We start from the raw sequence: 25319 nt of genomic DNA on the forward strand, positions 1-25319 counted from the left end.
TGTATAGTCTAGTGGCTACGACCCTCGCTTTGGGACTGGGGGTACGCGGGTTTGAATCCCGCCTCGGCAAAAAAGTTTATTTTCTTTCTTGATAGTTTCTTGATACGCACCACCAATTACGGCTGGCTTAAGCAGCTTCGCTGTTAAAACATCAATTCTGTGATCACAATGTGAAGTCTGTGATGACCACTGTGCTGGGACAATGTGCATACTACCAACCTGAAGGCAACCGTTGCTTCAGGCTCACGGAACCTATTCGCCCGCAAGTTTCAGCCGCCTACATGTAGCTTTTGAATAATAAACTGCGTCCTAGAAAGCCATTTTCGAAGCAACTTTCCTCACCTCGAAGTTTCTAAAATGGCGCCAACTTTTCACAAAAGTCGCTAAAAGATCGCCGATCGGTAAGTGGAAAATGTTGTCGCGAACAGACGAGAAAGCCGCCAAATATAACGACAATATTGCTAAATTGGCAACATGAAGTGGAGACCGGTAAAAGCAACGCTGATTTAATGATTTCTAACTTACAAAGAGGCTCGCCCCGGTACGCGTATTTTGCTTTCCGCGGATGATTGCACACGCAAGAGAGAAAGAAAGGAGGGCGAGGAGGATGGCACCCGCGGAACGCCTCCGTTGCAACGCCGCCGGCGTTGGAACGGAGAACGCGTTGGGCTGGTGGTGACTAGGCACAACTCTGCCTGCTGTTAAGGGATCGATGGTATTCCTAAATAAAAGCATAACTGTTTCGATGATCCAAATATAATCTCACTCTCAGGGAGGGAGCAGTCTACCTGACTGGAGTAGTATTTATTTACTTGGGGTGTTGCTACGCTACGCTACGCAACGCCCCAACGACCGCCGATTCGCGTTGGCGCCTGGCACCGCGGCTTCCGCCGCGGCACCGGGGCACAACCGACGGCGCCGCCAGGCAGAGAGGAAAAAAAGAAAATGGCGATACCAAGAAGAAAAAGCCCGGGCGGAATTCGAACCCGCGTACCCCTGATCCCAAAGCGAGCGTAGTAACCACTAGGCCATACAGCCACCTTTTTCTCGTGGTATTTATTACAAATATACAACGTGCATGCGTAAGCTATTTTCACAGCCACGCTTCCAGAGCATGCATCCAACAAACCATATGATTACGTTCGAGCGTCGTCGTCGTCGAAAGAAAGTTCGCGCCAAAATCCTCGCCCTCCTTTTTTTCTCTCCCGCTTGTGCAATCATCAGTGGAAAGCAATATACGCCCTCGGTACACGCGCAGGCATGCAAGGCACAGGCGGCTCGCACCGCGCCTAGTGTAGTCGCAATCTTTTTGAGGGTGAACACGGGAGCGCGTGGCTTTCTATATCACCAGCGCCGTCAGACGGCAGCCACAATATCTGCGCGCATGCTCGGGGAGAGTAGGCTCCTTTCGTGTGCATTACGTCATCGTAGCGCGCGTGTGTGTCGTCTGCTAGCATTTTTTTTTCACTCAGTAGAAACCAAATTATGACAAACCACAATTTTGATGCTTTTAATTCAGAACGTTGTGCTTCTTATGCTTGGCGTTATTCTAATTACTTCAACTTTTCACTTTGTTTAGTTTTCCTTCTGCTGTGTTCTTATCGTTCAACGAACAGGCAAGGGAACACAAACATCCGAACTTTTATTTGGTCCAAGTTCAACAAAAGATTGATCCGTTTAGAAGTATTAGTAAGCACGAATAATTTTCTCTTTGATGGCGTTAGTATTTTGTCATACAACCCTTTGCGGAAACGACTGCTGCCATCCTAGACGACAGTGACGCGTACAGCGCTGGCACAAAGTCATGATACGCTCGAAGGTCCTCCCATTCTTGACGAACGACTGCCCACAGCTCGTCCCCAGTGGTCGGGCGGACAGGTTTTCGCACCATGGCTGCTTTGATGCACCCCCATATATTTTCGCAGATGTTCATGTCAGCGCCTTTGGCCGGCCAGGAAAGCATGCTGATTCTGCGATTTTCTATATGTTCCTTGACAACTTTTGCCGTGTGAACCAGCGCCAGGTTATGTTGAAACATAAAGTCGGCATCGGGAAAGACGCTGTTGGCGTAGGGCAGCAACACATTCTCCAAAATTTCTGTGCAGTATCGCTGCGATGTAAGGGCACCTTCTATGCGATACAGAGGCCCGAGACCATGCCTTGACACCGCGCCCCACACGTTCACGCAGTTTCGGCCACTCGCGGAGACTCCCTGCACGTTGGCTGGCTCGTAACTGCATAGAAATTGTATTTTTGACCATCCTTCGCAAAATCAAACAAACGTGCATTAAGAAAAGTTTCTTACCGCGTGCCTCTGGTTCGCCAAACTCGCATCCGTTGGTCTTGGCCAGTTGTAAAAGTCGACTCATCTGAGAAGATCACTCGGCCCCAGTCATCTGCCATCCATGAGGCGTGTACTTCGGCAAAATGGAGACGTGACTTCTTGTTCGAAGCAGTGACGACTGGCTTTCGTGCAGCTACAGAATTTCGCAGTCCAGCACTTCGGAGGCGTCGCCGGACCGTAGCAAGGGAAGCGTCCACATTTAGCTGCTCCCGCACGCGGAGTGGAACGGGTTCTCGACGACAGCAGCTACCATAAGCGCGTCTACATCCTCCGTCGTTGCCTTTGGTCGACGCCTGTGTAGGGCATCACAGAATCGGCCTTCCTTGCTGAATGCCTGAATAATCCTGTTGACGGTCTTTAGCGGCCTGTGCACGAGAGCACCGATGGAGCGCTGTGAATATCCCTTGAGCGAATATTGTACGATTTTCCACCTCTCTTCTTCGGGAAGGCGGGCCATGCTGAAATTCAGTTGCTGCTCTGACAGTTGCGGTAATGTGCAAGAATATATATACGCTCCTCAAAGACGGAAGCCGCTTTTTAAATACGCCCACAAGTGTCATGAGCATGCGTGGCCTGGTTACAGATCAACAATGATCTTGAGAACGTCCACAAAACATTACATATATTTTCAAGTTTATTGATGCATCGTGGGGAGGGTAATGAGAAGTTCAACATCGTCACCAATCCCGAACCATACGGCTACCTTATTGCGGTACGCGCGCAGCAGACGACACGCACTTGCTTGCCTGACGCAATGCGCGCGGCGGGAGAAATTGCGCACGCCGGACACACTGCGCATGAGCAATGTTTCTCGTTGCCGCCGCTGAACCGCGCTGTGAGCTCAGAAGGCCTAAAACCCCTATATATAAAAAGTAGTGCCATTCTTAGATCTTGCCGCCACCGCGCTCACCCCGGCGTTTCCTCCTCGCCGCCTCCTGTCGCCCCAGCCTCCTCCGCTCCCACTTACCCCTCCCCGTTGGCGCTGAGCCGTGCTCCCTCAACGGTTGCAGAAGATAGCGCCAACCTTTCCCTTTCCCTCAAGAACCACTTATCATATATCCCCCATTGGCCAATCCATGTCACGTGGAAGCACGCGTTGCGCTTTTGTATATTTTTTTCTTTCCAGCGCGCTCCGACTGCCATTCTCGGGCCTGTGCGACGAAAGTGCTGTACGCACAAACGGATCAAACGTGTTAGGGACAAGAACTTCGTTGTGATAGCATGCTGCTGCGCCTTAAGTTGCCGCAACCGACAAGGCGAGGGCAATATGCTTTTTTTTTTTTTTTTACCATCCGGCGTGCGCAAACGCTTGCTGCACACTTGATATTTGCGCCGTCTCGCATCGTCGCGTCGCTACTTCCAAAACGGCATTATTAAGAACAGTTACTGACTGATGAAGCAAGATCGCGCCTCAAAAACTTCTCCGCAGGGCGCGATCGAAGTTTTCCTCGGATTTCCTCTGGTAGCGCGTTAGCTGTCGTCTGCCACGGCAGGCCCGACGCAGGCGGCGCCACTGTCGATATCGCGCCTCGATCGCGCTGGTCGCGCCGAGCGCGATAGTGGAACGGAGGAGGAGGGAAGTGGATGGCGCTACTTTTTATATATAGGTGCTTTAAGAAGGCCACGCGTTCCCGTGTTCACCCTCAAAAAGATTGCGACTGTACAGTGCGGCCAGCCGGGCATCATAGGCTACAGCGCAAAGCGGCGAGGCCCGAAGGACAATCCCAGCTGCCCGAGCAGGGGAGACGTGATGAAAGTAGCATACTCATGTGGATTCACTTCTCAAGAAAAAAAAAAAAAAAAACGTGGACTCAGCTGATTACTTATTGCAGCTTATTCTGCCTATCAGGTGAACAACTGAAATTGGTTTCTCCAACTCACGTTTTATTTATTCTCTCCTTAGTTGTAACCCCCTGCCAAATTTTCCCTTCAGTGTAGTTATTCCAGCTTCTCCTTCTGTTTTTCCTTTTAATTTCCGTCTCTCCTCTTCCAATAACAATTCTCTTGAGCTGCGTCCTGCCGCCCAATTCTCGGCCGGTCCCCCTTAGTGGGTACGAGCCATAAAAGAGGATCATCATGATGCTTACTAGGATTTGCCAATGTGCAGCCGACAGTGCACGCTTTCAAAAGTGAGGGGGCAAATGGCCTACTTTGCCCCCCACTTTTGAAAGTGCTCCTCCTGTCTCCCGGTAGATGCGCCTATACTTATGACTTATATATAGATACCAAGCAATGATCGCATCTACGAAAGATTTGGGCATTGTTTAACTTCAGCTCGAGGAAAACAAGACGGACAGGAGCGGACACATTATAGCGCTTGTTGCATCTACTGCCTGGTCTTCATCGCGCTACACGAATCACTAACAAGGCCACACTTTTGTCAAGGGTTGATGTAGTCAACACGCGTTTCTTCAAGTTACAGCACTTGAAGTACTACTGCGCGTTTGCTCTTTGGAAACATATTTTATTAACGTGTTGGCGTGTTTATGGTTCGACTTCGTCACGTTTGTGTTAGATACATGCGATACTGAGAATGATCTCTGTGAAGACGAGAGATGTAAGCGTGGATCTTGAAATTCCCCTTGCGATGACACAATGAAGAGCATGCGTGCCCATCAAGTAGAGCAGCTATGGTGTTGCGCTGCTAATGCAAGAATGCCCGTGTCCCGCACATTAGGCGCACGTTACAGATGCCCTGGTGGTCAAAATTAATCTAGAGGCCCCCAACTACGGCCTGCCTCATAATCAAGTGGTGGTTTTGTCACCCAGAATTTAATTCAAGTATATAGTCCCTGTGACTTCTTCACAAACGCAGCAAAACCATTGGTTTGATCACTTTGAAATGCCAATGTTAAGGTCCCCGGTGACAACCGTCGGTACGTTTTATCTCTGGTATTGTTATAGTATGAACGGATCGCATTGCAAACCTTTGGTATCCGCGTGCAAGTCAATCTGTTATACAGTCACAGCTTCTTTAGGTGCCATAAAGCAATTTTAAATCCCACTTTTTTGACGTCACCCTCCCTAAAGAGCCGCTAGGACACCACTTTCATAAGCCACAATGACGACGTCTGCAAAGTGAGTACCACCATCGCCATAAAACAAAAACAAAAAACAATGCGGCTGCCGCTTTGAAAGTCACGAGCTTGCCTATACCCTTTCCCACTTGGGCCTTGGCAGTACGTCTGGCCTCGATAGGGCGACCGTTGTCAAAAAAGACAACGAACAAGAGTCGGGTATAGGCTATGAGAAATCGAACCCGGGCCCGCAGCGTGGTGATCGAGTATGTTCCCGTGGCACAACGCCAACAGTCTTTCTTTATTGCATGGGAATACGAGTAATGACATGCACAATTTATATACATTCATTTACACACACGAAAAACAAATGCACACATTGGCGAAGGGGTGCGTAATACGTGCGACTGAGGAGCTGACGCATATAATTGAACCGGAAGTGTTTTTCTCCTTAGGAAGAAAGTATGAGAGGAGTGAGCGCTAGTCGCGAGTAACTTGGCAACTTGGCCTTCTTCGCCTTTGCAGCTAGGAATAAAACGAGACACTACGAGACAATGGGTCTTAGGAAGAGACATCCGTCAGGTTGAAGATGGGAAGCGACGCTGGGCTCAAACAGAACCTCTTCGCTATGCCGCAAAAACTGGGGCGCCCGCTTCAATAAAAGCCATCTTTGCTAGATCTATACCACATTCGGAAGCGTTGAAATGTGAAGCATTCGGAAGCATTCCCCGTACCCTGATTGCCGTCCAACGCACGACGAAGGATAGAATTGAAGTTGAATAAACGTTGAACAAATAAAAATAAATGTTAGTTCAACGGTGCGTGTGTGTGAATGCTCTCGCATTAACTTAAACTATCAACGTGGGATGAGTGCTGCCGGAATTTTCAGGTCGTCGTAACTCGCCAAATATAGTACGTATACAGGGTGTCTCAACTATCATGCACCACTATTTAAAAATATGCTTGCGCATCCCACGAGTAAACGACGCTTTATACCGGCTCTGAAAGTATTTTTCGTCGATGGACTGGCAAATTGAAATCGACGAGAGTGATCGAGAAAATAATCGTTTATCCCGCCGGCTTTGTCGAGTTGAAGGCGTTCGGGCTTTCCTTCGCAGCTGCAACGTTCTAGCGTCTCATGTGCACAGTGTTGGCTCGCTTGACCTACCTTGTCTACTTGGATGACATCGTTTTTTTTTCCGCAAGCTTTGACGAGCATCTGAGGCGCCTTGGAAGAGTACTAGACGCCATCAAGTCATCTGGACTCACCCTGAAACCAGGAAAGTGCCACTTTGCGAACGAATAGCTGCTCTTTCTGGGCCACGTCATCAGTACGCCCCAACCCACAGAAGACAGACGGCATTGCAATTATTCCGCAGTCCGTCGACAAGAAGGCAATGCGCAGAATCCTTGACATGTGTCAAGAACTTCTCACGGATCGCCGAGCCGTTGACCTATCTGAGAAATTCTGAGGTGGAGTGGTTAGCACCGCACGGCGGAGCGAACTCCGCAAATCCAAACCAAAGCAAGTAGCGCAGCTCTCGGCGCCGTCCAGAGGAAAGACGCACTTGAACGGGTCGTAGGTTACGCTAGCCGGTCGCGGTCGAAAGCGGAAGCCAATTATCCTACGACGGAAAAGCAATGCCTTGCCATCATTTGTGCTACCACGACCCTTACCTATATGGCAGGCATTTCAAAGTCCTAAGTGCCCAACATGCATTGTGTTGGCTAGCAATTTAATGGAATTAGACCTGGAGCCAGAAACGTTGTACTCATTACCTAAACCCAGCAATAAATCTTCCTACGGCACATTTTTAAACCTTGGATGACGTTATCTGGGGCACCCAGCTGTACACGCGCGGACATCGCGGCGGCGCCGCTTGATCCGATAGCGGCCGTGAACGGTCCGCAGTAGAGATAAGCAAGAGTAGAGTATTTGTGGAAGCAGGGAAGAAATTGATAGGACCGGATCTGTTACAGGCATCAGTAACTACATGGTACACACCACTGCACAAAATAAAAATCGTGTTGTTCACAAAGAGACCATTTCACACTGAGAGCAACGACACGACTATCAATAAAGTCTGGTCACACTTGCACATCCAGATGCAGCTAGCATGCGGGGAATCGTACTGTTGTTCCATTCTAGCTTATAATTTATTTATGGTAAAAATGAGCACTGTCAATTTATGCGCCATCGATAACTTGCACCGCGTTTCTGTAATTTATCTAACACTATTGGTGGAGGTTGACTTATCTCCTTGATATGACTATGTGACAAAAGTGTAGCCTAAACAGCAACAAATGGTAACAATAATTTACAGAATAAACACCTGCACTTTTAGTGCCCCTGCCTGTTGACCCGGATGGTTCTTGTTGTGTTCTCGACAGTTTTTAAACGGCTGAATACACTTGAGTTGGCAGTCAGCGCTCGTCCTGTCATGGTTATTTTCTTCATCATGTACTCGCCCCTTCGCACTGCTTCAAGTTATATTCAAGGTGAAGCAACTCAGCCGTTCTTGCTCCCATAATTTCATTTGCAGCTTAGAACGTGGAGTGAATGCGCGTTAAGGTACGCGTTGGAAGAACTAGACCCTAGGTAGCATATTATTACTTTCTGATTTATTCTATTTTATTTCATTCTATGCCTTTCTTCTCATCCACCGCAGGCGAGCTGCGGGTGAGCGGCGCGAACAGGGTCGGCCCGACATTCGGCGTTTGCCTCGCTCCGTTCACTCTTTGGGAGACAATGTCGGCGCCGTCTGGCTGGTCGGCAAACCCTGTTTACACGGCTTCCTATCAGCGAGCGCTCTTCCGCTGAAACTGCGCATTGCCGCCGGAAGCGTCATAAAGATTAGTGCAACGTGAGCTGGGCGTTTCTGCGACAAGCATCGGCTCTTCAGTCGTGCCATCTTTTCGGTCTAATCATTCGGCATAGAAAGCGCCAACTGTTATACCTCGTACTGCCGCAAAGCGTCTCCACTTGACATTTCACGTTGAGCGCACAATAGAATCGCAGTGCTTCCGTTTTACAATTAACGATTGGACCCTTAGCTGGCAATTGTATAACAGCCTCCTTTAAACTTATTTTCTTCAGACGACGTAATGTAACGGATAAAGATTGAGAAATCAAAGCGAAGGATGCCCAGCTGCGCTGGTTCATTTCAATTCCTATCATTATGATCGAGCGATGGCGTTGAAAACATTTGATCCAAGAAATTAATATTAAAAAAGGCACCATTTTTAATTTCACTTTTGAGGACACTGTCTTTTTTGGCAAATTCAGAAGGGTTTTTCGTATCTATGTGGCATTTAGGTCACAAAATGACCCTATTGCGTCTTTTAGTCGCAGATCAGGTAAAATTCACGGTACGGGCGTTATTAGCGCTGATATAGCAAACAATTAACCTGAAAACACCATAGACTGCAGAACCTCCGGGAGCGTCCCACTGGGCCTCTTGGTTAAAGAAAAGTAAAAAAACAAAAAAAAAAAACGTAAATACAGGCGTGTCAACGAAAGTCGAAGCGACAGAAGACAACTAGATGTGCATGAAGATGTGCGTAAAAAAGCGAATGAAACAGCTGGACAGGAATAAAATAGAGGGTCCGGAATAAAAATGCAAGGTCTGACCTTGGGACGAAAAAAATTGTGCAAATAACGCAAAAATATAATGCAGATATACAACATTGCATGATGTTTATTGCCCCAATTTCAGTACTTATACCATGCACGTCAACATTGACTTCTTCTGCGTAGACTTTGGTTGACGCGCCTTTCTTTAAGTATGATAGGAATAGAAAACATAGCGGCTTTCACCGTTAGAATGGACAAGAAGTGGCCGTGTTTGCATGTATAGAACGTTTTAGCAGAATGTTAATAGTTTCACGTCATTCGATTATAAGAAACAGAGCGACCACCTTTTTCATTTCTCCTAGATGACGCGGAGCATTACAACTATACGGTGCTGCATCGGCCTGTTCACAGTTGTTGAAAGACATGCAGATGCAGCACCCAAATCTTGATACAAGCGAATGCGTAATAAAACTAGCAGTGCTTTGAGAGTCGTCTCTCTTCGGAAACCCCGTTGTCTGCGAGCAGACGTTTTGTTTGATGATGAAGGAGGCGCCTGCGGTTTTCAATGCAGAAGTACATGGCATTGCTAGTTGTGCTGAGGCCAGCAATAAATGAAACCATAAAAACGCTTTTTCACAATTAAATCTTTCCCACTGAAGTGCAGCTCGTCCCATAGTTTTGGCTCTCGCTGGTTTAGAGTTGTGCAGCATGGCGGGAACGCTGCTCGTCCGCACATTGAGAGCTTCGAGAGCGCATATGCATCTTTACCGGTATCATGCAAAGCTATGTATAGCACACCAGGAGCAATTTGTACGCATGGAAGCACCCGCAGTGCATGCTCGTAGATGTTGTTACTGGAGTAGTCGATGCTTCTGTCTCTGCTTCGGTAGCTGAATGACATTTTCGCTGCTTGTAAGGGGAAAGTCCCGCTGGGTGAGGCGTTGCAATGTACCCCGCCGTCACGCACCTCCCCCAGTCCACTCGCGCATATTTCTGTTAAATGGCTTGATCTCTAATCAAGGTAAGCGAGATCCGTGGCTCAAGTTCGCGATGGTAGGCTTGATACTCGTCGAGTTCGCTGCGTCGCGGTCACTGTAGATGATGCTCATGAGAACAGGCGTTTCTACGAGTTGGTATGGACATTTGGTGGTGGTGGCAAGTGTCTTTACCACCATGGGCGATGCCCAGCTCCAGAATTCGACACTGGAAACATGCAGAATGGGCTACTGCTTGATTGTCATTGTGCGTCAGCTTCCAGATCTCCCTTTTGAATACCGTAAGAAATTCTCTTCAGTTCATCGTAGCTGGCAGCCAAGCTCTCTTTCATTATTATGAGTGGCACTATGTCCGAGCTGTCGCCTCATAAAAGTGAACTTACCTCATTGATTATCTTTTTGTTCTGCAACCGCCCAGTTACTCTGGCATTTCTGACGTTCCATGATTGGAGTGTTGAGAAAGCAATGAGCTGGTTTTTGACCCCGTTTGCATTTGTGGACTGGTCCCCGATGGTGCTTAAAATGCGCCGACAATCCTTCAAGAAATTGTCCTCCTCGGTGTTTTTAACTTTGTCGCCTGTCTCGCCAAAAAGCCGTTCATTCACGGTTTAGGCAAAATGCATGTAGAGCTGAAAGTTGGGCTAGTTGGTTCCACGTTAAGTGCATTATACGATTTCCCAGCGAAAAAAAAAAAAGACACCTCGGAAGGAGGACCCCCCAGCGTCCACTTGCTTCCTTCGCTAGTGTTTTCTTTTTAGCTGGAAATTCTTACAATGCACTTTCGACACAACGTTATTGCCACGGTAAGCCCATCGTGAGCGCAGCAAAAAACTCGAGATGGTACCGAGCAGCCATCGTTAATATCTCATGAACAGGAGCGTCTTCTTTCACTGATGTGCAGCGCGTGGTAGGCTTCGTTTGAACTCCGAGTTTCTTGAAGACTTAGTAACGTAACGTTTTATGGAAGGCTTGAAGAGAGGTTGGAGAGCTTTTTTCTGACAGTTGGATAACTTCGTTCAATGTGTCTGCGCTCTTAATATAAGTTGCGCCGGGCCTAGTTGGTGCTTGCTGAGTGACATAATTGCCGGGAAAAGCACACATAAAACGTAAATAAAGTAAACAAACGCACGACGACATGGTTGGTATTCTCAACTGATTTATTTCAGGTGTGACCCTGAATGAATATACAGAAAAGCACATGCTCAGGATAGCTACGCCCAGTTTCACTAACTTTGAATTGACCGAATCATATGGCACAAAACCCTTGTTCGGTAGATATGCTCGCCGTGGAATCTGCACTCAAGAAATCGTGTGCTCGTACGATGTAGGCAGCCTCTGACGATTAGGTACGGTGCCTTTGTTTGGTGGGTTTCCTTGGTTCGTTGATGACGTCACTGGCGGTAACCCTCTTGCAGTGGGATAAAGGCGCGAGAAAGTAAACTGGAAGCTAGTACGGTTACAAATACTCTGAGGCCTGCAGTGGTTCCCCACATAAATAGGGTAACTCACAACCTCATTAAAGTACCAGGCAGGTAGGGTGTACATCTAGCATTTCCAGCCCCGGTTAAGCTGGCCCAGCTCTGCCCTTATACTTATTGCGACCTAACAAATAGGCAATACTCTGGAAAAAAAAAGAAGAAAAACAGTTCACAACTTATGCGACATACCAGAAGACAGGAGTTGTATTAAATACCCTTCGCGTGCGGCAAGTCTTATGTGGGACAGGCTGGCCGCTGTGCTAAAAAAAATGAGCTGACGCATTTGCGCGCGCGCTGCAACGTCTGCAAATGTGAGCCGCCGTTTGAAGAGATTAAGATTCTCGGCAGGCGCAAGTATCAGACGGCTCGCGAGTTATTGGAAGCCTTCTATATTTAAAAAAAAGAAGAGGGGGAGACTGTGTTAATAAAATATCAATACAGTTCTATAACACGAAGATTAGTTTGCTTGAAAGCTGGTTGTCCCTGTAGGTGTGAATGATACTTTCTGCTCATGTACTTCATGTACTCTTTATATTCGTATTTATTCCAGGGTTGTGCCTGAAATGAATCAGTTGGGCGTGCCGGCCGTCTCGTCGTGCGTATGTTTATTTCTTTTGCCTTTTGTGTGTGCGCTTTTTGGGACAATTATGTCATTCGATGTCATTTGGCTGCTCCATAACTTGGAACAGTACAATGTCGGTCGACTTATCGCGACCTACTGTACTCACACGAACTCATAGCGCCTACAAGTTCTATTAAGAAAGCAATGTGGCTTTTAAGAAGTCGTGCAGCTCGTTGTTTCGTGCACGCAGCGTGCAGTTTTGAATGTCCGCAAGAGATGTGAAAATAGCCTTCTTGAGTTCTTGCAACCTCATGAATGAAGCTATATGATCACTCTCGTGAGCCAGATTTGTTGGAATGTTATTGCAGCTAGACCATTATTGTTGAAACGATTGCTTTGATAATGTTGTCTTCCTCTATCGAGTTTACGACTGCTGTAGGCGTGGTTGGAGAGACATGTACATTTTTATGTTAGAGTACGTAGGTACCAGCACATTTAGTTCAAAAAGCACTCGCAAAAACGCGACGACCGGGATGGATGTCATCGTTTTAAGCCTAATTTTTGGTCGCACCTTTTCTGACATGAGACTCGTTTACTGCAGCCGCACATTTCCTGACGTCATTATACAAGGAGGAAACAACTTTATTTTGTTAATTTTGCTTAGTGAGGGGTGGCTACCAGGTGATGCCTTACAGCCACCTCGTCGGCTCTTTTGATGGCCCGAATTACCTGGAGTGCTACTGCAATCGCACAATTTCTAGCAAACGAGGCAATGTTTCACTATCGTCTGCCTTTTCGGCGAACGTTCCGGCGCCGCTTAGTGAATTCGGTGCCAAACACTTTTCATGGTTTGCAAATAGGAATAAAAAATTCACCAATACTCACTAATCGGAAATTTGAGCGAAGCTGTTTAGGTGTTCTGAACTGGCGATATATTGAGGCACACAATTTTAATCTGTCGGCGCTGAGGCAACAGGGTTCGAAACTAGCCATCCTTGGGAGTTCTCGCAGTGCACGCGTCTCGGAGGCCGCCAGATGGCGCTGCGTGTTCAGAAAGTTTAGGGTGCCTCGATGTCCAGCGCCGCCGTCGGCGCTGGCATCGAGGCCCCCTAAGAAAGTTCAGAGTGTTCTTGGGGATCCGGCTACACCTCGTACATTTCGGCGCTCGAAACACAGACTTGTCTGTGTTTCTTGTCGTGCCGTCTTCGTTTGCGCTTTAAACTTATTCAACTATCGAATGCCAACCAGTCCAAACTGCCACCCTTGTAGGTGGTAATACATGTACACCCGTGAGCAAAAGTATGCGGACCACGGGGTCGCCGGAAAAACAATTTCTTCGTGATTAACAGGCATACATTTGAATTAATGGGTACGCTTAAAAGTTCGCAATGCCAAGTTCGGACTGCAGTCCTCAATTTAAAATTGCGTTCACAGGCAGAGGAAAGAATCGGCTTTATTGCGCAACGCCTGGTCCGTATACTTTTGCTCACGGGTGTACGTTGTGTCGCTATATTGATTCAGCGATAAAAACATTTCCGTCGACATTCTTCGCGAGACGGGTTCCGGTGATTTTTTACAGCGTAAGCTGTTATGGGCTCATTCCAAAAGCCGTTTCGGTAAGCGTCGTTGTCTGCCGCTGCCGCGGTGTAACCTCTATCGCCCGAAATGCGAAAAAAAGTACCCGCTCACCGCCGTGATCGAACCCAGGCCCGCTGAGTGGTATAGGCGGATACTCTACCACTGAGCCACGCAAGCTTTTCTTTTTTTCTTCATTGCCGGAACTTTCACTTTGTGGACACCAGTTGCAACAATATTTTTCAAAGAAAACAGTACATAATTATACATATACACATAATTTCAAAGTTGCATGCATCCATGTTGTGCGGTCAGCCACATTTTGGCTGGCACTGTCATGTCAGGTTTAAAATTTACAGACAGACAGGCAGACAGAAACTTTATTTACATCATTAAGATGATGATGGGGACGTAGACAAAGAGCGTTTCACAGGCTTGACGAGGGTCTATGCCCCCTACAAAAAAAAAAATTCTTTTAAAGTTGCGAGGGGCTCAATCCTCGTCAGCCAATCCGGGGGGCATTGCTGATCTTTAATTACATCGATGAATTTGGAAACACCCTCCCGGAAAAGTAGTCGCGCAGGCCTTCGGTCAGGCTCACAAAAAAAACCTGCCATTCGAGCCCGCCATAAACAGTGGAGGCCCATTAGCATAATGAGGTCCAAATGCAGTCCGTCCGCATTTTCTACAGTTAAAAATATAATACCTAATGAATTTAAGGGCGATTCTTTCTGTAGTGTTCTTTGAAGAACGTCCCAAAAATAAACCCCATCCCAACAATGCAAAAAAAACGTGATCGATTGTTTCCTGTTGTTTACATATAAGGCAGCTTGCTCCCCAAGGTAAATAAAAACCTTTTTCTTGTAAAAAGGCCCGTACTAGCAAAGTCCCGGTATGTAACTTAAATAAAACGGATTTTGTACCTGGTTGCACCTGCATTTTTTTTAACACGCTTTAAAACGTCATGTCCCTGTCCTCCACTGTTTATGGCTCTGCACATAGGAACCGGTATGATCATGACAAGTGTATCCCTGTATAATTTCTTCCGTGACACCGAAAAAAGGTAGTCATTAGAAAAACGTACGGATAGAAAACGGACACTGTCAACTACTTCCCTTAGGTATCCTCGAAGAGCACCAGGCATACTTAAATTGCTTACTACATAAGCCGGCAGATGCTTGCTCAGTCGCATCTGACACATTCTGCACAGAAAGGGGTCGCGCACGTCTCGAAAAAGTGTAAACCTGCTCACTAGCTGTTTAACGAAAAGATGTGACAGGCCTAGGCCCCCGTCTCTGACTCGCTTAAACAAGTTCATACGGCTACATCTCTCCCATTCTGATGCCCAAATGAACACAGCAAAAACTCTGTGAACTTTTTGCACATTTATACGAGAACAGTATAAAACTTGCATGACGTACCATATCTTGCTTATTATAAACAAGTTGCATACAGTGGCTTTCGCAAACATTGACAGATGAGTGCCTTTCCAATTTGTTGTTTTTTCCTTGATTCGCTTAACTTCTTCGAGCCAGTAGTCCTCATTACGACGGTAATGCTCTAGTGGTACGCCCAAGTATTTAGCTGGTGATTTAATCCACCTAATGTTGGCGAACGTTTGCGGTGTTAACTGCCATTCACCATGCCAAAAACCCGGACACTTACTCCAATTTGCTGTGCTTCCTGTTGTGTTTCCAAAATATTTAACAATGGTGGTTACTTCTGTAATGAGCCACGCAAGCGCTTGCTTGCTTTTCGGTAGCGGAAAGATGCCCTAAAACGCTTCCAAGCGCGCAGGGGCAGATGATCCGAGACTCCGCCAGTATGGTGGCGCCATCTACTTAATGTGCCTGTAAACGCAGCGCGCCCTACGTGTAAGTTGCAGTTGTGAGGCTTGATCGGGCTCAGCAGACTTCTGTGCAGAGAGCATTGCAAGCCGCAGCTCGCCGTCGATGCCGGGCGGGCAGTTCAGATCGTTCTTAACAGACTGCCGCGAAGACCGTGTTGTGCGTGGTATATATATTCGACTAAGGGAGAACAAAAAAGTACTAAGTATTGGTTATCAATCACCCATCTAACTGTACACTGCAAGTCCTTTTTTATCTTTGTTCGATAAGAAATTATTTGTATACACACATAAGGACACCTTGGCACGCAAATTAATGTGAACGGTCTTCATTCAGAAATCTGGTGAAGCTTCAATTTGCCTTCCAAGACTTTATCACTGAGTCACATAAGTTGCCCAGAAGCGTGATGAGCTCGAGTGATGCCTGCAGTTCGGGCATTTTTGTTTGCCCGTGAGTTTGGTATTTTTCTGGACTTTCACCTGTCTAAAGTAGCTTTTGACCAGTTGGGTCTGCAGTATTTTAAATGCTTCTTCGTTCGAATAAACTTCAAGTACCGAGAAAGGTTCTTCTTCCTCGTTGCCTGCTCGCGCTACCTTCATTTTACCATGAAAATTAAAAGTGAAAAGGTCCAATGCAGAACAACCTGGATTCTCTGTCCGATTGGTGCAACACATGGTCGATGGAGTTAAACATTAACAAAGCAGTCTTTATGCGAATCTCGAATAAAATTAGCCCTTGTTCTTCTAGGTACACCTTAAATAATAATCCCCTGATCGAAGTCAGTGATTATAAATACTTGGGGGTCAAGATGACAAATCGACCATCATGGGGTAGCCATATTGACGACGTTTGTTCCTCCGCTTCAAGAAAACTTGGATTTCTTAGACGTAAACTAAAAAACGCGCCATCTCAGATCAAACTTCTTGCCTAGAATACTTTAATTCGACCCCGTCTAGAGTACGCATGCGTGGCCTGGGACCCATATTTTACAAAGGATGGTAATAAGCTAGAAATGGTCCAAAGGAGAGCAGTAAGATTCATTTATCACGCCTACCACAATCTTGATTCACCTTCATCACTGATGGCTACTAACAACATTCCACTCTTGAAACAGCGCAGAGCAATCGCGAGGCTCAAGTTTCTTTTCCTGCTCCGAAATCGGCAGTTTAGTATCGATCCCGGTCCATTCATTTCCCGCTCTTCTTGCCGGAAAACCAGACATTGTCACAATCACGGTGTGACACCGTACTTTGCACCTACTAACCTTTTCGAACACTCGTTTTTTCCGCGAACCATTAACGAATGGAATGCACTGCCTTCAAATGTTTTAACACGAAAGTGTTTTATGCCGGGGTCCACCAAGACTTCACTGACGTATTTCCGTCACGGAAATACGTCAGCTTACAATGTACACGAACATAATACAAAGAAAGAAACCAGAAGAAAAAGTTCCACAAACATGCAAAATTTGGAAATCGAACCCACGACCTCTCGGTCCGCGACGATAGATCGCCGAGCGTTTAACCCATTGCGCCACAAACGCATTTGCAGAGAGCTACACAGACGCGCCTTATATATCTAACACTCCTCCGTGTACCCGCGCTCTTGCTCGGGGCGGTGCCGCCGCCTACGAGCAGAAAAGAGAAGTACTGCATTATGACACTAACGCGCACCGACAGTGAACGCTTCGGTGGTCTCAGCACTACGACGCCTCGATGCCAGCATTCGAAGGGACGCTGGCATCAAGAAGCACTACCAACGCCACCTAGGTGGCGTTCACCGTACTCAGCACAGCGGAGCGTGGCCTCCGCAATTAGCTCTGAAAATGTTTCTGAAGTTGATCGCGGAGGCTGCAATTATGACGCGCTGTACGCGCTGATTTGACTCGGTGACGATTCAGTTACGTGCTTTGTCTTGCGCGTTGTATTAGTGTGTCAGTTACGTGCTTCGTCTTTCGCGTTGTGCTAGCGTGTGCAGCGTAGTGCAGCTTCCATATGCACGACGGTTGCTCATGGTCATCGACGTTGGTAGTCGTGATGGAGGAGACGTGCCACCAGGCGTCAGCGTGGGTGCATCAACGCCTAAGGGCGCTTTAGCCACAAAACACCAATAGACATTATATATCAATGTGCAATAAACATTACACTACTTCTGTGAAGACACGTTTCACTTTCGTGTTCTATACCGATTCCTATATAAGAGGGATCAACCACATTTTTTCCAGAGCGTGGCTTTCCTGACTTGGAAAAACACATGCATCTTTTCGTCTAAACTTATTGCCATACTACATTATGTCAACGCGTGATCTAAGTTTTGTTTGCTTTACCCTTGTGTGCATAAAACTGTTGATTGTATTTAAACTGACTGTGTATAAATTTTGATGTGTTTGCTTTACCCTTGTGTACATAAAACGGTTAATACATAGGTATGCAAATTTTTCTACACATGTATATTTAATCACCTTTGTAAGTGTATGTTTGTCTTTCAGTAGCAATGTTTATTATAACCTGTTGTATAACTTGTTCATTTCTTTCACTATGTTCCCATTTTTGCCCCTCCTGCTTGGTCTTCGGACTGCAGTATGTAATAAATAAATAAAATAGACTCATGTTAGTCAGGACGATTGATGTCTGTGATGGGCAACGCAAGATTCTGCATGCTTTTTGAAATCTGGAGAACACTTTCCGCGTTCTGCGTAGTGTGGGCGCGTATACCGCAGCAAAGCTTCCGACGTCGCAAAGAGCAGGAATGCGCGCTTTTTACGAGAGGCACCCTCGTGCCATGCGCACCTGTAAAGACCGCGCCGTAAAGACCGTTTACGACCGCCTAAGTAAGAGCAGCGTGTCGAGTGCGCCCATGTATTCATATATGCGCACAGTGTCGGGCCTTTTTTCTCACGACGGCTCCAGGATTCCAGCGGGTGCTCTCGTAATCATCGAGCTGCGCTTAAATCAGCAAATTCCAAGGCAGTTGGTATCGTGCCCTAATTGACCTCTTTCCTAGCCTCCATTTTATTGCAGCAGACTGTTCGATCCGCGATACTCAAGGGAGGTTCGCTTTACCAGGAGCTTTTCCGGTTCTTTCGCGTAATACAAAACGTAATAGAATACATTATTGCTCCACTGGCTGAATATGTAGATTCATTATAGCAAAATATTTCGCGAGCCTTTTTCTACTTCAGCATATATCTGCAAAATTCTAGGCCGCGCTCACAACCATTTTCACTACGCAATTATACGCCTGAGCCATTGTGCATGTGTGCGCACGCATGTCCGTGTTTACGCGTGCGTGCATGTGGCCATGCATGAAGAAGCACTCTACCCTTAGCCCCGTCTTGCGTCAGTCACGCCGCTGTGCTGGTAAACGTAGTTCCTCTTCCACTTAGGCGCCACCAAGGAGACGTTGGTGTACGACGCATCAAGTAGCACGCCACGATATCGCCCACTTGTCATCGAGTGGCGCTACAAGCCATGATCACTATTCCTCTTATTTTAATGTCGTTCTCCAATGTGTTTAAATTGCGCTGTGTAATCGCGTGAGTTGCATAAAACCACCATGATGGTATTTCTTTTATTTCTTGTTGTGACGATAAATTTTAGGGCGTACCATGGTTTTGAGAACCACCTCTCGTGTGCTAGAAACTCTAGCTTCTGCAGTTAATCATTGTGTTACAAAGAGGTGGGGGCCAATTTAACTCAATACCATTATTAAGATTCAAGATTCAAGATTCATTTTATTTCTCCAAGAGAAAAAGGCCCGGGACAAAAAGCTGCCGTGAAGCAGCTTGACGGGGTCCGGGGCCCATTTACAAAATGGCAGCAGTGAAGCGGGAAAATACAATTTCACATATATCACGAATCAAGGAACCGTACACAATACAGAATTACAATTAAACTAAATGCAAGACAAAAGTAAAATTCAAATATAAAATGCACTGATAGTAAAAAATTAAAAAAAAACAGTGGTATAGCAGAAACAATGTTTAAAACATGATTGCAATTCCACAGTACGATATAGCACGTCATGTTCAAACAAAATACATAGCAGTATTTTCCCTTTATACTGTGGCAAAAATATAAAAAGAATCTCTAATTTGGGTTTGAGCCCACCACATGCTCAAAAAATTGCTGAAGAAATGTTTTTTTGCTTAGGTTCATATTTTCTATGTACCATTTGTTTGTGTTTAGGGTGTTCGGAACCACGAAATGCAACATTTGGGAGCCATACGTTGTGCGAAGTCGGGGTAGATGCCATTTTTCTTTGCGTCTGGTGCTAGTATGAGTGTGCGATTGTAATTATATTGTATTACGGAAACATAATTCTAATGTTGAAGAAATAACTGCCGGGGCTCGAATTAAATTTGCATGAAATCACCCTATTATAACGTTCGAGACATCTCACCGGATTTAATTACGAGTTACCTGAACAGTTGGCAACAATGTGCAATTTTAAACATAGGAAAATTGTCTTTGCAAAATTTACACCACAAGGTACCATTGGGGCCTTTACTAAATTTTTAGTATTTATGTCAATGGTGTTGTGAACTTAAGTGAGTCCATCTAGTATGTCACATATATGCAGATGACACTACCTTCTCTTTCACAGGTACGGACATGGATGAGCTTGTTTCAATAGCTAACACAACATTAAATACGCTTTACAATGAACTGTTTAAAATCGAAGGCTCTTGGTTTCTGTTCCAAGGAAATCGAGTGTGCCACTACGAAATAACTGGACACTGGCAGTGATGTTTGCTCTAATTATGAAGCCCTGAGAGTTATTGTCTATCAGCATATATGCTGTGAAATTTCCAAACTGAAACGATAAGCAAGGCACTTAGCAGCTGTCGGTCGCTTCTATTACTGTGTGACAAATTGATAACGCCTTTTTCGGTTCAAACTTACGCTACGGTCTCCTGGTGTGGGTAATGGCTACCTCGCAAACTGAACAAACATTGTTCGTGCTTCAGAAGAATGCATTTCCTTTACTTGCAAACGCCGAATAGAATGCTTCACCTTTCTATAACGAACTTCAACTCTTAACGTTTGATAGTGTTTACGAATACTCCTCGGTGCTGGCTCCTAAATTTAAAATAAACAAATTAAATAAAAACTAGCTACATAACATGCCTAAGTCGACACACCTCATCCTGATCCACTAAGCACATTGAGCACTGGCACATTGGCTGGTGCAGAACAAACTATGGTTTCCAAATGTAAAATTTTACCCGCCGCGGTGGCTCAGTCAGCTAAGGCGTCGCGCTACTGAGCACAAGATCGCGGGATCGAATCCCGGCCGCGGCGGCCGCATTTCGATGGAGGTGAAATGCAAAAACGCCCGTGTGCTTGCGTTGTAGTGCACGTTAAAGAACCCCAGGTGGTCGAAATTAATCCGGAGCCCTCCACTGCGTCACAGTCAGAACTGCTTTTGGCACGTAAAACCACAGAAAGAAATGTAAAGTTTTACACTTGCATTAAATAATTTAATGCGCCACGAAGTGAGCATGTTCTTTGATTGCACGCGTGTATGCTTTTTCCATTGACCCGGCAGCAACATAAAGTTGTCGCTCAGCGCAAGACGCCACTGGATGATTTCCAACTTACTCTTCTATCGCATGTTCTTGCTGAACTTTGTGCAATCAGATCGTATGTGCGACGCGAAGGGTGCAGTATTTTGTGGAGCGATTACGCTGCAACTTTCCACGAGTCATGCATAAAAGCGCTTGACCCGCACATCAGATTTCGACGATCGCCGCTATAGTCGTGCTTTTACTTGCTTTTGTGGGCATATCCAATAGTCTCGTGATTCAGTGTTGCTACTGTGTTCTACGCCGTCACTACGACGGAATAATATTGTGGGTAACACGTTCTTCTGTAAGTACCACTAAAACGATCCGGTCGTGTATTTTAAATTTCTTCCATTTTGTGGCTTGCTTCCCAACTTAAATTAGATAATTTCACGTTGTCGCGGTTTTATTTATTTATTATGGCCTTAGACGGCTCATGGCGCGAAAAATCCCATGTCCGGCGTTATGGCACCAAAATTCAAGGGCAGTCAATCGCACCCACTAGCTGTGGTGTTAGGGTGAATTAGGCCATCAATTTCTTTATAAGAAAGCGTGAGGCGAAGGACGTCGGCACGACCTGTGGTTTTAATTAAGACACATTTAATTAAAATACAGCTAATTACAGCACTCGCACGCACCATCTGTGGTGGGAGTAGAGCCCACATGGCGTTCTCTAAGTATCATTCCAATTCACACCGCGGAGAGTCGAAGCCACCACCTTTAGGAAGTTGATTAAGGAATCGGAACCCACGACCTGACATGGATTGCAATCGACATCGTCAAGGAGGAGAGTCGACCCCACGACCTTTAGTGTTAATTAAGGCGAATTAAGATATAGGCACTCGAACGCATGACCTTTGGTGAGAGTTAAACCCGCGACCTTTGGTGTTAATTAGGGCGAAGTTAATGAAGGCACAGTTAATTAAGGCACTTGAGCACACGAGCTCTGGTGGGAGAAAATAAGTAACAGGAAGCAACAACGCATTATAATGAAAATGACAAGCAATGTATTGAATATTTCCTGCGAGGGCAGGCTTTCGCCTTCATCCTTTTTAGCGTATGCTGAAGCGACTCAACTTTTTATAAGTTAGTTATCTATTGTCTGTTTTTAATATTTGGTCTTGTTTTTCCTTCTGGGTGTATTTTCTACTTTCACACGTATAATATACTATATTATATATATTATTATTATTATATTATAATATTGTATATTATATTCTTAATTTCTTGTAACATGTATGCCACCTGAATGCTGACACTTTGCTGCCTTGTTTTTCTGGGCGATGGAGTTAGTCAAGCTGCATTTAAATAGCAGCTTCTTTGCCGCCGTCCACACCACAGCCTTTTCTTTCTTTTTGTATACATATATACAAAGATGTGCGTGTGAACAAGACAAATTATTGTGGTGAATTAAACTCATAAAACATGTTTACACTGATACATCGATGTCCTCAGCTGCCTCCACGGCTGCTTCCATTGTCCCCGCCATGTTGCTTCGTCTAAACTTCATAACTCAACCACAAGACAGCGGGGAGAGTTGTGGGGATAATGCCATTCGTGATGCAGTTCGTTATGTCTATCAGGAACCGCGTCAAACATGAATTTCCTTTTGTGACGCTAAGCAAGCACTGCATATTGTCTCAGTGCTTACACGAGCAGCTTATAGCTTACTTGCTCTCGAAATGGCCCAACTTAGAAAATGGCAACCTGGACACTGCGTTGATAATGGAAATGAGCTCGCCGACGCAGAAGCATAGTTGGCTCTCCGGAGCTCTGATTGTACTTCAGTCGCATTTACAAAGGCCTATGCCAATGCTATGATATTCAACATCAACCGTGTCTCTAAGGCAAGTTACTGGTCACCGTTCATTCACTTTGTCACGAGCTTAGATTGAGGATACCGCGCAACATCCAAGGATACCACGCAAGTGGTCCTAAACAGGCTGTGACACTTAGTGTGGCCTGCACACAAGACCATCGCTATTTTAGACTATAGACCATTTTAGTGAATATCTTAGCAAACATCTACAAGGATTCCACAGCTACCTTGGTTCTTCACAAGAAAAGTAGAAAATTACCTATCAAGAAAGGGGTCAGGCAAGGAGACACAATCTCTCCAATGCTATTCACTGCATGCTTAGAAGAAGTATTCAAGCTCTTAGACTGGGAAGGCTTAGGAGTGAGGATCAACGGTGAATATCTCAGCAACCTTCGGTTTGCAGATGACATTGTCCTATTCAGCAACAATGGAGACGAATTACAACAAATGATTGAGGACCTTAATCGAGAAAGTGTAAGAATTGGGTTGAAGATGAATATGCAGAAGACAAAAATAATGTTCAATAGCCTGGCAAGGGAACAAGAATTCAGGATCGCCAGTCAGCCTCTAGAGTCTGTAAAGGAGTACGTTTATCTAGGTCAATTACTCACAGGGGACCCTGATCACGAGAAAGAAATTTACAGAAGAATAAAATTGGGTTGGAGTGCATACGGAAGGCATTACCAAATCCTGACTGGGAGCTTACCACTCTCGTTGAAGAGAAAAGTGTACAATCATTGCATTCTACCGGTGCTAACATATGGGGCAGAAACTTGGAGGTTAACAAAGAAGCTCGAGAACAAGTTAAGGACCGCACAAAGAGCGATGGAACGAAAAATCTTAGGACTAACGTTAAGAGACAGGAAGAGAGCGGTGTGGATCAGAGAACAAACGGGGATAGCCGATATTCTAGTTGACATTAAGCGGAAGAAATGGAGCTGGGCAGGTCATGTAATGCGTAGGATGGATAACCGGTGGACCATTAGGGTTACAGAATGGATACCAAGAGAAGGGAAGCGCAGTCGAGGTCGGCAGAAAACCAGATGGGATGATGAAGTTAGGAAATTTGCAGGCGCAAGTTGGAATACGCTAGCGCAAGACAGGGGTAATTGGAGATCGCAGGGAGAGGCCTTCGTCCTGCAGTGGACATAAAAAAAATAGGCTGATGATGATGATGATGATGATGATGATGATGATGATGATGATGATGATGATCATTTTATTGCGCATGCCCACTGTACTTGCGGAAAAAATAATTACAGGAGGAATCTTTGACTCGCATTGACGACCGGCCGCGTTCTGGAAACTTTCTTCTAGATCCATAACCATAACACTTTGAGCGCCAGGCCACGAAGGTCATATTGGGAGCATTGAGAGATAGTAATCAGGATATAGGACTTTAATAAGCGCTTGCGGTAATTTTTTTATTCGTGCCTTTTCTTTTCATCGTCTCTAAGTTGTCATTTTTCTTTGTTCCCTTGGACCCCAACGCTGTTTAGCAGTTCTCCTCTTAGCTTTTCCTTCATAGTAAATACTTCTCTCTTCATTTGCCTTGGCTATTGCCGTGGTGTTATACAGGCCAGGGTTTATTTGTTCTACGCAAAGTGGCTTTGGTGCGCGCTTGCCATTTCCAGTACGCGCGTTCTTTTCGGACACCAGTTCGCGCCCGCGCGCCATCACTCTTTCTCGGCCCACCACCGCCACTCGGGCGGCAATGCGCAGCTCGGAACGCACGAGCGCGAAGTTCGTACATTGCAATTATTGCCGTGTTTTGTACGCCGTGCATAATCTGAGTATGTTGTTGTGCGTATTTCGGAGACTATATGCCAGGCAATACCGTAGGGTATGCACATCGATATGTGCATACAACGATATGAACAACGATATGCACAACGATATGTACATCGCAACTATTTCTTCTTGGAAAGATCGTGGTGTACGTTTCAGAGCCTGCGTCTGTCTCCGTAAACGGTTTCAGAAGGACCTTGTGTCAGACGGTTTGTTCAAGTCGGCTGATATGCTTAAAATACCGCGCAGCTTTCTTTGGCTCTTTCGCCCATTTTCGTGGCATGAACGCGACCATAGTCACGTTCATCGTGACTATAGTGTGAGACCACGCATCGGCTAACGAAATCCCTCTGGAACCTTGGAAGACTTAGCTGTAACGTTAGGAGATAGGAAGACAGTGGCGTAAAATAAAAAAATAAAAATAAAAACGCTTAACCTTGCACTCGGCCACACAACGCTTGAAACAGCGAAGCTGGGCGATCGTAGCCCAGCATTTCCCGGAAGTGCGCGCGAACGTTTCCTCTTATTACTCATGATGATGATAATTTCTTTTCGCGCGTCTCGGACTTCCGGCCGTCACTGCGCGTTGCATAGCGCAGCTTGCAACACCGACACCGATATGATAAGTGGTTCTTGAGGGAAAGGGAAAGGTTGGCGCTATCTTCTGCAGCCCTTGAGGGAGCACGGCTCAGCGCCAACCGACACCGATTCCAGAAGACCCGCTACGTGAATGCGTCTCACTCTCTCGCTCTCA

General features: G+C 45.9%; 1 protein-coding gene across 1 annotated transcript in view; it reads left to right on the plus strand.

Moving 5' to 3' along the window:
• LOC119455325 (indian hedgehog protein) overlaps window positions 1-25319 on the plus strand; it is a 125171-nt gene that overhangs the window by 67705 nt on the left and 32147 nt on the right. The window lies entirely within an intron of this gene.

This window comes from Dermacentor silvarum, chromosome 6, assembly GCF_013339745.2.
Source record: "Dermacentor silvarum isolate Dsil-2018 chromosome 6, BIME_Dsil_1.4, whole genome shotgun sequence".
Lineage (NCBI taxonomy): Eukaryota > Metazoa > Arthropoda > Arachnida > Ixodida > Ixodidae > Dermacentor > Dermacentor silvarum.